At 43.3% G+C, this 17,089-nt stretch overlaps 1 protein-coding gene across 2 annotated transcripts in view; it reads left to right on the top strand.

Moving 5' to 3' along the window:
- The first annotated feature begins 13,395 nt into the window (after window positions 1-13,395).
- Window positions 13,396-17,089, top strand: part of FAM107B (family with sequence similarity 107 member B) — an 80,526-nt gene continuing 76,832 nt past the window's right edge. The window contains exon 1 of one of the 2 annotated variants that reach the window (XM_089686106.1): window positions 13,396-13,592. The gene's annotated coding sequence lies outside the window, so the exon portion shown is untranslated. The remainder of the gene's footprint in view (window positions 13,593-17,089) is intronic. The other variant, XM_089686099.1, reaches the window with a different exon arrangement.

The following is a 17,089-nucleotide window of genomic DNA, read 5'->3' on the forward strand; positions in this document are numbered from 1 at the left end:
AATACATTATATTGTAATATTGTCCACTTCATTTCTTGAAAGGCTGACCACTATGCAAACATACGAAAGCATTTTAGCCTGCATGGTATTGTGTTGTTATGATTTCTGTATGAACTGTTTCAGTAAACCCCTTGTTCTGAACAGTCTTTTAATACTGGTTAAGATAATACAATAAAATCCGTCCAAGCAAGCAATACAGTAATGTTCAAGAATAATTTACCTCTGACATCATAAATCTACTTAGATGTGTTCAAGACAATCACTGTAATGCAATGCTGGCAACCATCCAAAGTCCGGATAAAGATATTGCTATTAAAAGCTTTCTGGACAGAGATACAGACTTGACTGTATCATGTTAATAAGGATACCTGTGGAATATACTGTATATAACCAGCAAAAGGTAACCTGGGCCATATGATATGCTTCAAAGTGGTTTGCTCTCTCCATAATTTACCTCTATTGGCTTTGTGTATTGTTTTTATGTAACACTATTCAACAGGTAAAACGTTTTGGGCATAAAATTAGCTAATCTTACATAATTTTGGGGTGCTGAAAACGAAAATGACCCTAAGAAATGTTGATTGGCTCTAGTTTCCATGATATATTCACCCATCTAATGACGTAAGCCATTCAAAATTATGATGCAACTTCAGCTGCATATTGCGCAATTGATACTGGTGACCAATAGAAAATTGCATGTATACTGAGATGATGCAATATTAGCCTTTAATTGCATCACTTCACTGCATAAAAGCTGCAGTATCTGTAGCTGATTGTAGTCTGACAGCGTCTTTACATTTCGTTTTATGCTTATATAGGCTACTCAGTAATGTCTCGAACTTGTGTGAATAAAGCAGATAATTTCTGCTATATCTGCGGTGAAATAACTTTTATCTCACAAAAAAGGAGGATAACAGGAATGATTAAGAAAGCCTACAACTTGTATTTTGGCTGCAAGATAGGAGACCAGGACAAGAGCTGGGCACCACAGAGCAATGGTTGAATGGAAAAAAGGCATCTATGCCTTTCGCTGTGCCAATGATTTGGAGAGAGCCAACAGATCATGTTAGTAATTGTTACTTTTGTATGGTGCCTCCAATTGTAAAAGGGCTAAATAAGAAGAAAAAGTTATCTGTGCACTATCCAAATATTCTATCGGCACATTGTCCAGTTCCTCATGGAGAGGGGCTATCAATTCCTAAAGCACCAGAATCCTTTGTGGTTGAGTCAAGTGAGGAAGAACCTGAAGCGTGTAGTCACGTGCAGTTGTAAGAGATAACCCTTTCCTCGAATACAAGAGAAAAGCCAAGAGAAGCAAAACCGACACAAACTGAAGACAAAACTAGTGAGAATCCTAAGTATTAAAATGATTCAGCTTAGCTTATGGCTATAATTTTTCTTGGTAATCCTATGCAATATATTATGCCATTTAGGCTTTGTTATGTAGTCAATATCACTTGCTTTATATTTGTGGAAAGACATCTATCTATATAATTATTGTGCGTTATGTAGTCATTACGCCTATAGTAGAAAACTTTCCGTTTACAGAAAAACTAGAGCCAATTGACAAATTTCATTGTTATATTTGAACTCAGAATGTAAAATTCATTAAGAAATGGATCCTTTTGTTTCCAAAACTGGCAAAAAATAAAAATTTGTTGAACAGTGTAATTACAGCATACCACCAATGTACAGTGTGTAGCCCAAAGAGCAAGTCGTTTCACAAATACCAAACTGTAAATGCTGCCAATGAACATGTACAGGTAGTGTATTGTTTGTCATTGCAATATATAGATCATACATCATGTTAATAAGGATACCTGTGGAATATACTGTATATAACCAGCAAAAGGTAACCTGGGCCATATGATATGGTTTAAAGTCGTTTTCTCTCTCCATAATTTACCCCTATTGGCTTTGTGTATTGTTTTTATGTAATTACAGCATACCACTAAGTAGAGTGTGTAGCCCAAAGAGCAAGTCAGTTCACAAATACCACACTGTAATTGCTGCCAATGAACATGTACAGGTAGTATATTGCTTGTTATTGCAGTACATACACCTTACTAGTTCTGCAAAAAAAAAGGATCACCCAATAGAAAATTGTATTACGCTCCTTCAAATGTGTCTAATTGGAGATACAACTTAACATGCAAATGACTGCATTTCCTGCACATATGTCTCAGTGCATGTCAATATGTGTCAAAGCATTGAAGCATTTACTCCCCTCTAAAGGGTAATCCTGTGGTGTACTGGTATAACACACTTATTAGTTTGGGTTGCATTTAATTAAAACAGACATCTCCAAACTGCACACTCTGCACTTTTCCGAATACCATGAAAGGGAACATAGTCAACAGTATGTGTAGGGTATGGTATCACTGAATCACACATGGGGTTACAGGTAACTGTAAAATGGAAATGCCATGAACAGAATTACACACATACTGTATATAGAGGAAGATTTACTAACACTGGAGCACTCAGAATCTAGTGCAACTGTGCATGGTAGCCAATCAGCTTCTAACTCTAGCTTGTTCAATTAAACTTTGACAATAAAACATGGAAGCTGATTGGTTTCTATGCAGAGCTGCACCAGATTTTGCACCATGCAGTTTTAGTAAATAACCCACATAGGTGTCCGGTTATGAACCAGCGGTAAATGATCGCTGCTCAGTTCTCTGGCATTCTCGAAGAACACAGTTCTCCTGTGAATGCTTTTTATGAAGCAGTTCTCCGAAGGGAGAACGGTCTACAAACGCTGGAGAACGGTCTACAAATGCTGGAAAACGGATGATTTTACTATAATCTCGTGAGATTACAGTAAAAGATCAGTTTACTAACAGAGGTAAATTATCACTGCTTAGTTTGCGGTCCCTCCGATTCTCCAGCTCTGGGCTGGAGAATCTGGAGGGAGAACACAGATCTCCAGTGAAGGGCTGAACATGTTCTCCACTGAACTCCTGAGTGTCATAAACTGTGAATGACCAGAGAATAGCTGCGATCCTCTGAATCACAGCTATTCTCTGTGTCATAAATGGACACCATAGTGTCATCCTATACACTCAAAAAGCAGTTCACAAGATTGCAGATGTGTACAGTCCTATGCATTAGGGCTACATAGAACAGGCCAGTGCAGGGTCTTGAAGCTTTTTAGGCAGAGTCCCTCAAGCTTTAAGGAGGCCAGACTGTGGCCACTGGGAGTAGAAAATGCCCCATCATTAGTATTTATTGTTTGTATCAGTGGAAAGACTAGTGACTGATCAGTGGTGTCAGTGGAAGGAATGGTGCCCCCATCATTGGTGTCATTTGAAGGAATAGTGCCCCAAGGGCTGGATAAAGGAAAGCAAAGGGCCATATTCAGCTCTCAGGCTGCAGTTTAGAGGCCACTGGGCTAGTGTATACAATTCTAATTAATCTTATGCATGTGTCTGCACTCCTCTGCACATGTATTCAGATGTATGCAATGCTATGTCCCTTGTCATCATATTATATGAATTGTGAAAGATTAAACACGTCAGCAGTCCTAAGCGGTACATGTGATTGGATATAACTGACAATGTGTATATGACATTACAGAATAAAACTGGGAAATTCCCTTGTGTTTAATATTACAGAAGTATCACAAAACTCCAATGCTTGTGAATTCCCACAAGAATAAATTCCTTGGCCTGATTTCTCAAGGTTTATAAACTAGATCACCAGGCCATTCATTTTAGCAGACGCAGCAAGCATAGCTTAGGTTTGGGCGATTTTTAATCTTGAGCTTTAAAAAGCTCCTGGTGGTAAAAAAATTGTTCTTTTGTGCAACTGCAGGAGATTGCTAGGTGATTGTTAGATTAGGTTTGTGAGATTAATGTTGCAGGAGCATGCATGAATGGGAAAAATCTACCAAGAATCTTCTATATGAGCGACTGTTAAGTGATTAATCTCCTGCTCCGATCCAAGTCTATGGAGGGGATTAATCGCTAATAGTTTCTGCTACATAATTAAATTCAGTGTTTTGCGATTTTACAATGCCCATGATACGAAAAAAGCCTTTCATGTACAGTAGCAGCTCACATAGAATTAACATGATGCAAACAAGACATCAAGCTCATGAAAGTTTATTAGTACAAATGAGTTACTAAATATTGCTCACAAAGCTTTATACTTACTGTGAAATATTAATCTCACACTTAAATGTGTGCCTTTACAATGCTGCTATCATGGATGTGATATCAGAGGACTGGGCAGAGTCAGAGCTGACACTCAAGTGACTAAAGGAAGAGCTGGACTTGAAGAATGAGTAATAAGACACTCCCAGAAGAAGAGAAGGCTACGAGAGGGGCTGTGCTCGGAAATTAAAAAAAAGGGGGCACCAACCCAAAATAGTGTAGGCTCCATGTACACGGGACATTTGGAAAACACTTCTGAATGATGGAAACTGACTGCTGGAAAACATAGGTTAAAAAATGTCTGTTTAGCCGCGTTTTCATACCACGTTTATGCGTGTTTGCTTTAGAAGCATTTTTTAAAGATAACCTCAAGACCTTCCAAATGCCCAGAATGCACTGAAAAACAGTAAAAATTAACTATTTCAGACATTTTGAGAGAAATAGAAAGAACAGAAGCAGAGAGAGCAGTATATGTTGAGATTACCTGTCTTTTCTGGTTGTATTCACAATGGATCCTATCATGAGCATAATGCAGCACGTTCTACCATTTTGTCCTTCACAGGAAACCTGGAACTGACTGCACTGGTGTACCAGGTCCATTTGAATACATGGAAAATGCTTTGCATGCACTTCTGATGATGAAAAAAGGCTCTGGACAGCATCTGGATATGGAACAGTTAGAAAACGCTTCTAAACGCAAACGCTTACAAATGAGATTAGCTGCGTTTATACTCGTTTACAAGAATTTGGCATTTGAAACGCTGATAAAATCTACTCCTGAACGCAAGTTTGGTGCGTTCAAAAAACGACTGTAAACACAACTGCCTGTAAACGACATAGTGTACATGGACACATAGGAAAACATTAGGGAGAGTTCAGGGGCTGCTAAAAAAAAAACGCAGCTCCATCATCAATAGGGCACTATTCCTGTCACTGACACCAACAATGGTGCACTATTCCTCCTACTGACTTCAACGATAGGGCACTAATCCTTCCACTGACACCATTGATAGAGCACTATTCCTGTCACTGACACCAACGATGGTGCACTATTCCTCCTACTGACACCATCAATAGGGCACTATTCCTTCCACTAAATCTAATAATGGGACATTTTCTATTCTTACAGGTGAAAGTATGGCCCCCTAAAACCTGAAAGACAGTAAACTGACTATTTAGAAAGTTTGGAGACCCCTGCTTTAGCAGGTTCATGATTGCAGTCTGTGATATCCATAACAGCATACATGCAAATAATTCATAGACTTGGATCATAGAAACTGCAAACACACTACACCTGCAGCTCCACCTCTCTTGGTCATCGAAACTTTGTATACTTCTGAGAGCAATTCATCTACTTTGTAGAAATATAGTATATCAGAAAAGAAAAAAAAATCAGGTATTATTGGACGAGTAGTAGCTAGTAGATAAACATTTCAGGTATTCAGAATTTGTAGTTTCATAGCCATGCAACAATAGAATGCAATTTGTATTATTAATAGCATACCTGACGCCTGAAGCAATGGTATGGAGGTATGACTAAAATGTCAATATAGAGCTAAAAAATGTGGGATTTTAAAGGTGCTATGTGCTAGAGACGCTCAGGGATGTGGCGCTATGTGCTAGGGATGCGGTGCTATGTTCCAGGGTTGCTCAGGGATGTGGCGCTATGTGCTAGGGGTGCTCAGGGATGTGGCGCTATGTGCTAGGGATGCTCAGGGATGTGGCGCTATGTGCTAGGGATGCTCAGGGATGTGGCGCTATGTGCTAGGGGTGCTCATGGATGTGGTGCTATGTGCCAGGGGTGCTCAGGGATGTGGCGCTATGTGCTAGGGATGCTCAGGGATGTGGCGCTATGTGCTAGGGGTGCTCATGGATGTGGCTCTATGTGCCAGGGGTGCTCAGGGATGTGGCGCTATGTGCTAGGGATGCTCAGGGATGTGGCGCTATGTGCCAGGGATGCTCAGGGATGTGGTGCTATGTGCTAGGGATGCTCAGGAATGTGGCGCTATGTGCTAGGGATGCTCAGGGATGTGGTGCTATGTGCTAGGGACGCTCAGGGATGTGGTGCTATGTGCTAGGGACGCTCAGGGATGTGGTGCTATGTGCTAGGGACATTCAGGGATGTTGGGCTTTGTGCTAGGGACGCTCAGGGATGTGGTGCTATGTGCTAGGGACGCTCAGGGATGTGGCGCTATGTGCTAAGGACGCTCAGGGATGTGGCGCTATGTGCTAGGGACGCTCAGGGATGTGGCGCTATGTGCTAGGGACGCTCAGGGATGTGGCGCTATGTGCTAGGGACGCTCAGGGATGTGGCGCTATGTGCTAGGGACGTTCAGGGATGTGGCGCTATGTGCTAGGGACGCTCAGGGATGTGGCGCTATGTGCTAGGGACGTTCAGGGATGTGGCGCTATGTGCTAGGGACGCTCAGGGATGTGGCGCTATGTGCTAGGTACGCTCAGAGATGTGGTGTTATGTGCTAGGGACGCTCAGGGATGTGGTGCTATGTGCTAGGGACGTTCAGGGAAGTGGTGCTATGTGCTAGGGACGCTCAGGGATGTGGTGCTTTGTGCTAGGGATGCTCAGGGATGTGGTGCTATGTGCTAGGGACGCTCAGAGATGTGGTGCTATGTGCTAGGGACGCTCAGAGATGTGGTGCTATGTGCTAGAGACGCTCAGAGATGTGGTGTTATGTGCTAGGGACGCTCAGGGAAGTGGTGCTATGTGCTAGGGACGCTCAGGGATGTGGTGCTATGTGCTAGGGACGCTCAGGGATGTGGTGTTATGTGCTAGGGACGCTCAGGGATGTGGTGCTATGTGCTAGGGATGCTCAGGGATGTGGTGCTATGTGCTAGGGATGCTCAGGGATGTGGTGCTATGTGCTAGGGATGCTCAGGGATGTGGTGCTATGTGCTAGGGATGCTCAGGGATGTGGCGCTATGTGCTAGGGATGGTCAGGGATGTGGTGCTATGTGCTAGGGATGGTCAGGGATGTGGCGCTATGTGCTAGAGATGCTCAGGGATGTGGTGCTATGTGCTAGGGATGCTCAGGGATGTGGCGCTATGTGCTAGGGATGGTCAGGGATGTGGTGCTATGTGCTAGGGATGGTCAGGGATGTGGCGCTATGTGCTAGAGATGCTCAGGGATGTGGTGCTATGTGCTAGGGATGTTCAGGGATGTGGTGCTATGTGCTAGGGATGTTCAGGGATGTGGTGCTTTGTGTATATTTGGTCACCCACTCGTCACCTTTCTCTATATGACAAAAATGTCCATGAAGACTAGATCTAGACTGAACAGTGACAGGAGTATATTTGTTTCCTAGGTAGGTAGCCCCTCTCCCTGCTTAGCTATTTGAAACTTTCACTTCATCAATCCACTTAAAAGAGCATATCGCATTGGGCTTTTCCATCAACTAAAACATTCCTAAGTAACAGATAACTGCAATAGATGCCAAATATTTCTGCCTGCACTACGTCTAACTGTAAGCCTGCATCTCAGGCCATGTTTAGATTTGCTTTTTATAATTTTTAAATTCTTTATTTTGGATTTTTGCAAGATGGCAGAACACAATAACAGTAACAAGCACGTGGGCATTAATTGTTTTTATTGGCTTTAATAATTTATTCTAGACATTGAAATTAATTTATGCCCAAGTGCTAAAGGCGCCATGCATTTACACACATTTAACCACTTGCTTACTGGGCACTTTCACCCCCTTCGTGCCCAGGGCAATTTTCAGCTTTCAGCGCTGTCGCACTTTGAATGACAATTGTGCAGTCATGCAACATTGTACCCATATGACATTTTTATCATTTTCCACACAAATAGAGCTTTCTTTTGGTGGTATTTAATCACCACTGGGTGTTTTATTTTTTGCACTATAAACAAAAAAAGAGCAAAGAAAGTGAAAAAAATGTTTTCTTTGTTTCTATTATTAAATTTAGCAAACAGGTAATTTTTCTCCTTCAGTGATGTGTGTTGATGAGGCTGCATTGAAAGGCAGCACTGATGGGCACTGATAGGCAGCACTGATGGGTACTGATAAGGGGGCATGGATAGACAGCACTGATGGGCACTGATAGGCTGCACTGATGAGGTGGCACTGATGAGGCGGCACTGATATGCAGCAATGATGGGCACTGATAGGCCATACTGATGGGCGACACTGATGGGCAGTGCTGACTGGCGTCATTGAATGACAGCACTGACTGGCGGCACTGACTGGTGGCACTGCTGGGTAGCACTGATGGCTGGCACTGCTAGCCACTGCTGGGCACTGGTGGGAGGCACTGCTGGGCACTGGTAGGTGGCACTGCTGGGCACTGATCATCAGTGCCCTGATGAACAGTGCAGATGTCCTCTGTGTAATTTGCTGGTTATCGTCAGTACTTTCCTCACGCTGTGACAGCATGAGGAGAGTGCTGCCAATAACCAGCAACTGTGTTTACTCTGTGATCTGCTGTGTCATTGGACACAGCTGATCACATGATAAAAGGCCGCTGTGAGTGACCTTTTATCTCATCATGTGATCAGCTGTGTCTGTAGGACACAGAGATCAAGGAGAGCGCCAGGTGCGCGCCCCTGGGGGCACGCGGGAGGGTGTGTTCTGGGAGGACGTCATATGACGCCCTCCCAGAACTGGACAACTGTGCTGTAGCTGTCATTCGGCTATGGCGCGGGTGGCAAATGGTTAAGAACGTCATGTGTTTTTTTCGGCCAAAATGTTGCTGCTCCTGGACTTGCTGGCAGGGTCTTTTTCTGCCTCTAAACTCCTCTAAATGCTATGTGTGCATGGAAACATAGACTAACATGCAGGTGTGCTTAGAGGCATAAAAAAAACACCAGATGCCCCCAAGAGCAGTGTTAAAAACTTCCAGCGTGCATGAAGCCTAAAACCTAAGTGCAGCCAAAACTACAGATAAAAAAATCAGCACAAGGAATATAACTTACAGTCAGTAGGGTATGTCCCTTGTGTTGATTCCTCTTCTGTTTGTGAAAATCTAATTGTTAGTTGTACTAACCCCTGCCAGCCCAGAAGATTACGGTGGTGATGGAGGGCAGACAGGATGGAGGTGGAGGGCAGACAGGGCGGAGGTGGAGGCCAGACAGGATGGAGGTGGAGGCCAGACAGGATGGAGGTGGAGGCCAGACAGGATGGAGGTGGAGGCCAGACAGGATGGAGATGGAGGCCAGACAGGACGGAGATGGAGGCCAGACAGGACGGAGATGGAGGCCAGACAGGATGGATGTGGAGGCCAGACAGGATGGAGGTGGAGGGCAGACAGGATGGAGGTGGTGGGCAGACAGAACGGAGATGGAGGGCAGACAGAACGGAGATGGAGGGCAGGGAGGATGGAGGTGGAGGGCAGAGAGGACAGAGGTGGAGGGCAGACAGGACAGAGGTGGAGGGCAGACAGGACGGAGGTGGAGGGCAGACAGGACGGAGGTGGAGGGCAGGCAGGACGGAGGTGGAGGGCAGGCAGGACAGAGGTGGAGGCCAGACAGGACAGAGATGGAGGCCAGACAGGGCGGAGGAGGGCTTTCACTAACAGAAGAGAACACAGCACAAGGGATGCATCCTACTAACTGTAAGTTATGTCCCTTGTGCTGATGTTTTGTTTGTGATTTTGGCTGCACTTAGGCTTTAAAGTTCAATGCTAGCCAAACGTTTCTATAGAGTGTGGAAAGTTTAAAACCTCAGTCAACTTTTTATTCCTGTGTCCTATGTGGGAGATTTATTTTTACTTCCTTTCTGTTTGATGAGTGTCAGACAGAACAGGAAGTAAAGGAAAATGTTCTCTCTTCCTGTTCACTTGATGTGTGTCAGACAAACAGGAATTGAGGGAACATTCCCCAAAAGAACACAGGCAATTATAAAAACACATTTTCTCTAGATAACGTATAGAGTGAGGCGGCTCAGATCCTCTGTCAGGATTTTATTGTGGGCTCCATGAAGAACTTTTCTCCTCACTTTCTGTTTAGGTGATCAGGACAAAAATCATTATCATAAATCAGATACTAATAACATAACTTTTATGTATTTACTGTTTTTTTAAAATAAAATGATAAAAGTCTATTAGACCCCTAATGTCACCTTTGGATCCCAAAGAAGCTGATCAAGCACAGATATAGCTTGATCAGCTCTTTCCCCATCACAGCAGCTGGAGAATGACAATACTAGACCCTTAATTGATGTGATGCTTGCTACTTCCACTTTTGCTCTCACTGCTGGCATCCATTATGCCTGTCCTGGGCCAGCAGGAGGGTAAGAGGTGCCTGGGATAGATGGCAGGGGTGGTACCTTACGGGAGGTGTGGAAGTCATTGGGCGGCTTTAGCCTGCATTCACACCTGAGCAGAGCATATTCCGGATGATTTTCTTCACGTATATTACAGTTTTTTTTGCACTTGTATCAGACTTCAGGAATTTATTTCCTGGGCTGGGCACGGGAAGGAGAGCAGTCCTATAGGAGGGGAGGATTTTTTTAGGCATAAAAAACATGCAAAAAAGCACATCCATAGGCACTCTCACTGTCTTTGGGACCAAAAACACCTGAATTAGCTAAAAAAAAAACTTCCTGTACTGTTCTGAGCATAGGGCGTAGAGCACAGGTGTCAAACACAAGGCCTGCGGACCGAATCCGGCCCTGCAGGCCATTTCATGTGGCCCCTGCACCTCTCCTGCAGATACCCCCTTGTCTCCGCCCCAACCTTGTCTCAGCAGTCGGCAGCAGAAAGGAGAATAGAACTCCTCTATCAAATTCTGCATGTCTCAGTGCAGCTGCAGCACCTCCTCATCTCTGCCTCCCCTGGTCTCAATATTCAGCAGATTCGGGTAACTGACTCCACTCCTCCTGTGGTCCTACTCCAGACCCTGCATTTTCTGCTTTCCAGCTCAGCCCCCAAAGGGGGTGCAAGGTGATGTTAGGGAGGGTGTGGGATTCTTGACATTAAATGTAATGGGGGGGGGGTTGCTCTGGACATCTAGTCTTACAGATACAACTGGCCTTTTGAGGGCAACCATAATGCTGATATGGCCCGTGATCAGGGGCGACTGACCATTTGGAAACTCGGGCACTGCCCGAGGGCCCGGGATCAGTAGGGGGCCCCATGAGATGCACCTGGTACCTTTTTAATAGGCTTTTTTGGGTGTGGTTTGAGTTTGGGCAAGGACACAGGGGCCCCATGATCCCCTATTGCCCGGGGGCACCATGAGTTGTCAGTCTGACCCTGCCCGTGATTAAATGGAGTCTGACACCCCTAGTGAAGAGTGTAGCGCACCTGAGTGTAGAAGTGTGAACAGGGACAGTTATCAAGAATGGGACTCTGCATAGTCAGGTGTAGGAAAACAAGCAGAAAAACACTCAAGTTTGAATGGGGCCTGGCAGTCGCATGAATCACTTCCACCAGAAAGCTGCAGCCTCTCCCACTGACACCAATGAAGGAGCACTATTGATACTAATAATAGGGCACTATGACTCCCACTGACACCAATGATGGAGCACTATTGATACTAATAATAGGGCACTATGACTCCCACTGACACCAATGATGGAGCACTATTGATACTAATAATAGGGCACTATGACTCCCACTGACACCAATGATGGAGCACTAATGATACTAATAATAGGGCACTATGACACCCAGTGACACCAATGATGGAGCACTATTGATACTAATAATAAGGCACTATGCCTCCCAGTGACACCAATGATGGAGCACTATTGATACTAATAATAGGGCACTATGATTCCCAATGACACCAATGATGGGGCACTATTTCTTCAATTGATACCATCGATGGGGCACTATTCCTCCCACTGACACCAATGATGGAGCACTATTGATACTAATAATAGGGCACTATGATTCCCAATGACACCAATGATGGGGCACTATTTCTTCAATTGATACCATCGATGGGGCACTATTCCTCCCACTGACACCAATGATGGAGCACTATTGATACTAATAATAGGGCACTATTCCTCCCACTGACACCAATGATGCAGTACTATTGATACTAATAATAGGGCACTATGACTGCCACTGACACCAACGATGGAGCACTATTGATACTAATAATAGGGCACTATGATTCCCATTGACACCAATGGTGGGGCATTGTTTACTCCCATTGATACCAATGATGGGGCATTGTTTACTCCCATTGATACCAATGATGGGGCATTGTTTACTCCCACTGACTCCAGGACATTTTCTTCTGCCACTGGCCACAGACTGCCCCCCCTAAAGTTTGAAGCACAGTAACCTGGCCCTTTGTTTAGAAAGTTTGGAGACCCCAGCTTTAAAGGATAAGTTCACCTTTGGAACATGCTACATGTTCCACCAGCTTTTAGAGTGGAACATGTAACGTGTTCCCATAGCCACCCCCGACACATAGTTCGCCCACACAGCCGCATCACTCGTTCACAGTGTTCTGGCAGCCTTAGTGGCTGTGGGTTTGTAGTTTTCAATGAACTACATGTCATCAGTGATCTACTGATGCTTTACAGGCTCCTTTGGACAAAATAATAAATGCACTTTTTTTACCTGCAAAAAAATGTGCATTTATTATTTTTGTCCAAAAGATGAACTTATCCTCCAAGTGAATGGACCAGCACTGCACATTTTATTGTCCATTCACATGGGCATATGTGTATTTTCTGCATGAATGCAGTTCCTGCTGGCAGAGGATGCTGCACAATGTATCTAAAGTACTTGTGTTTAGACGCATTTAGTTGCATACAGCATTTACATGTGTACTGCTGGCTACATCTTTATGCGTGTACATGTTCAGATGTGTTTAAGATCTTCACATGTAAAATCTGCAGATCTCTGTGCCCCTGGACGCAGAGGTATCCTACTTTTTTTCTGCGCAGCACACATTTTTGCAGATAGTGTGTACGGGCTCATTGATTACTATAGTCTGTGTTTAGATGCACACAAATCTGTTCACAGTGTGCATCTAAACACAGCGTTTTCCTGTCCTGAGCCCGTAATAGAATCTGGCGAGAAATTTCTACACATTTGTCAGCCCTGGAGCTTGGATTGTGACAGAGGCACAGCATAGCTCTCCCAGATTTGTGTCTACAGCTCTGATCAGATGAAAGCATGTGTGTATACAGATTACAGGGGAACTAAATTACTTACAGTCCATCTCAACAAACAAAACAGGCAGAGCATGGGAACCACTACAAGCTGCCTGTGTGATGATCAGAGGAGGGGCTTGGTGTGGGGAGCTGCTGGGCTCGAACTTCCCTCTCCACCCCTCTCCAGTCTGAGCTGTAGGAGGTTAGTGAGAGGCAGAGAGGGCTGAGAGCTGTCCAGGCACAGCAGACACCCAGAGTGCAGGCTCAGACAAGGGCTCTCCATGCTGACACTGGACTAAGGGAAGACAGGCATCCAAGGGAAGGGCGCTGGCTGCAGGGAAGGTATGTCTGGCTGCAACTTTCACAGCACATGCCACATCTCCTTCTCTATACCATGCTTATCAAGTTCATCATTCATCCAATCATCACCTACAGGATTGGTCTCTTTGTGCTTTGCCTGGGATCATTGATTTTCTTCAAGGAGGGGATGTATTAGGAGTATTGGAGTTTTCAACTCTGTATCATGTTTTGATTGTGGATCAGTGCTAAAGAAAACAATGAGTGTGAGTGCATTGTCAGTGTGATCAGACAGGGACTAGTGTGAGCCATGCTGCTGGCATATGGGAGCACATTGTGTGATGGCTTGTGCTGCACATGGGGAGTTGTGTACAGTTGTGGCCTCTGTGTGATTCTGGGGAACTTTGTGATCAGGAGAGATTGTGCCATCTGGGCCACCTTCTCATCACTCCAGAGGTTTAGGGAGGTTGACTCTGAGCCAGTGCTAAAGAAACAGAAATGAGCCCCCTGGGTCTGCTTTATTATCTGCATTTGCAGTTATTTGTGGATGATTTACAGTAGATCCCATGCAACACCTTGCTATTGTTCTAAGGACTGTAACGGTCATGATTTATTATGTAGGACATGGATCTGTGGACAGCAGTATGACAGTCAAGTGACCGCCCACGTAGTGACAGCAGGGTGACAGTCAAGTGACCGCACACATAGTGACAGCAGGGTGACAGTCAAGTGACCGCACACATAGTGACAGCAGGGTGACAGTCAAGTGACCGCACACGTAGTGACAGCAGTGTGACAGTCAAGTGACCGCACACGTAGTGACAGCAGTGTGACAGTCAAGTGACCGCACACGTAGTGACAGCAGTGTGACAGTCAAGTGACCGCACACATGGTGACAGTCAAGTGACCGCACACATGGTGACAGGCCAGTGACAGCAGTGTGACAGTCAAGTGACCGCACACGTAGTGACAGCAGTGTGACAGTCAAGTGACCGCACACGTGGTGACAGGCCAGTAATAGCAGTGTGACAGTCAAGTGACCGCACACATAGTGACAGCAGTGTGACAGTCAAGTGACCGCACACATAGTGATAGCTCTACCAGTTGCTGCTATTCTATTGTGAAATAAAGAACTTCTACAAGTTTCCAGGCTGAAAGGCAGGGGATTTTATTCTTTTTTTAATAAGTAATGAAATTATTTTAAAGTTATTTTACGTAATCAAATTATTCTATTGATTAATGTAAATAATTATAATTCAATTAACATTTATGAATATAATCACTTTCAGTAAAATAAATGAGTGTTATTAATCATAATATACTAAATTATAAATAAATAACAAATGTGATAATTTTAATGAATTATTACAAGTAGTAGTATCATTATTCCTAATATACTATTCATAGTTTATTAATTTTAATGAATTTAATTTTAATTAAATGTGTTATTATTTAAATGACTAATTTAATATACTATTACTATTTTTTTATTATTTTATAATCGTTAATACTAACAACAATGATTATTAAAAAAATATAATTTAAAAACACAAAATATTAAAATAAATGATTAAATTACTTTTTTTAAATGATTAAAACACATTCAAAGTATAATAAAATACAATTATCATCTTTACATATTTTATTCAGTTTATTATAATTTTATATTTTTTAAATGATTAAAACCATTAGTAATGGAAATGAATGAAAAATTTATTTTTTTCCATATTTATTTGGTAAAAGCAGCAGAAGGCTTTAGTTCCCCTTTGGCAGAAATATGGAAAATTGAGTAGATTCCCAGGGCAGTATTTAAAATCGGCTGAACCGTTAGAAATGTTTCCAGTGAAAAGCACTGCTACATAGTGCCTGGTGTGAATAGGCCCCTGAGTGTGGCTGAGCCATGCTGCATGCTGAACATGTTGCAGTGTCTGAGGCTTTCCCCATCTATGCCATGTGCACTAATGTAAACACAGCTCTCTGTTTGTAGCCAATCTGTTCTGTTCACTCTGTTTTGTTTAGGTTTTATGTGACATGTTTGATTTAGGTTTTCCTAAATGTATACCCTATTGTTCCAGTTGTTAGCATTGTGTGAGTGCTCTAAGTAATCAGTTTTGTGGGCAGTACAAAAAAAAAAAAAAATCCAATAATACATAGCATTACTCAGCTTTATCTGATGACGGAAGTGCATAATACATTATAGTCTGCCCTGAGTTATAAAAGTAAGCATAACACAAGAATGGTAATAAAGAACCTCATCGCATTAAATAATCAATCCGATGTCTGCGATGAAAAGGTTATCATGGGGCCTGAGCAGTGCTATACACCTCATCGTACTCCCTCTGCAGCCTGGGATCTAGTGATAATAAAGACTCTGGTTTGGTGGGTTAATCTGTCCCATGATCCTGATTTTGGGTTGTCTGGCATTCACTTATACCTGGGTACACATGGGGAGTATTTTTTTTGTTCAACCTAGTGGGCTAAGAGGTCACCATACTAACTAAGCGATGATAGTACAGGGATCTCCCCTCTCTGAGCAGTTGTATTCTGATAGGGGAAACCCCCCTGCAAGTACTGATCAGATACTGGTTTTTCCAGCATTCCCATTCAATAAAAGCTAGTCGTTAGACCGGCTTCTGTTGGACAGGCTGCTGTACACTCAAGCTGAATATTGCCCATTCTATGTTGAACCAGCCAATGGCGGTCGATATTCAGTTTGCATTTACTAGCCTTTTGGCCTCATTCACACTTGCTGTGTCAATCTGCATTTATTTGCCTTTAGCGCACATTTCTGAACATACATAGATGCAGGTTACAATTTTTCAATGGTATCCTTTAGGCCCTGTTCACACCTGAGCAACACTGCCCCTTCACATTTTTAACGCTTTTTTGTGTGTTTTGCAGCACGTTTTTGGAGTGGTACCATTAAAGTAACTTATGTAGCAAGTTTAGTCACTGAACTAAGCGTTTTTCCAGGGAATGCTACCTACCAATGGGTGCCATTAGGTAATATTAATATTATTATTATTATACAGGATTTATATAGGATTTATATAGCGCCAACAGTTTGCTCAGCGCTGTACAATATAAAGCGAGACAATACAGCAACAATACAGTTCAATACAAGAGGGTTTGGAGGGCCCTGCTCCTTGGAGCTTACAATCTATACATGTGTCTTCAGTATATTGCATAATGCTTCTTTTAATAAAAGTGTCTGATTATTATTATTATTATACAGGATTTATATAGCGCCAACAGTTTGCTCAGTGCTTTACAGTATAACGGGAGACAATACAGCAACAATACAGTTCAATACAAGAGGGATAGGAGGGATCCTTGGAGCTTACAATCTAAGATATAATGGCACCATCGGTGTGTTGTGCGTTATGGCTCTTTTTCATGTGTTTCTTCCTGCATTTCTGCTATGCCCAGATGTGAACAGTGCCTTAGACTGGACATCTAACTGTGCTTTCCTGGTCAGTATAGCTGTGGCTATACCAGTTTGAATCTCAGTAAGGATGATATCTGCATGGAGTTTGCAAGTT

Source organism: Staurois parvus, unplaced genomic scaffold (assembly GCF_062004578.1).
Source record: "Staurois parvus isolate SC_StPar_1 unplaced genomic scaffold, SC_StPar_1.0 ptg000019l, whole genome shotgun sequence".
Classification (NCBI taxonomy): Eukaryota; Metazoa; Chordata; class Amphibia; order Anura; family Ranidae; genus Staurois; species Staurois parvus.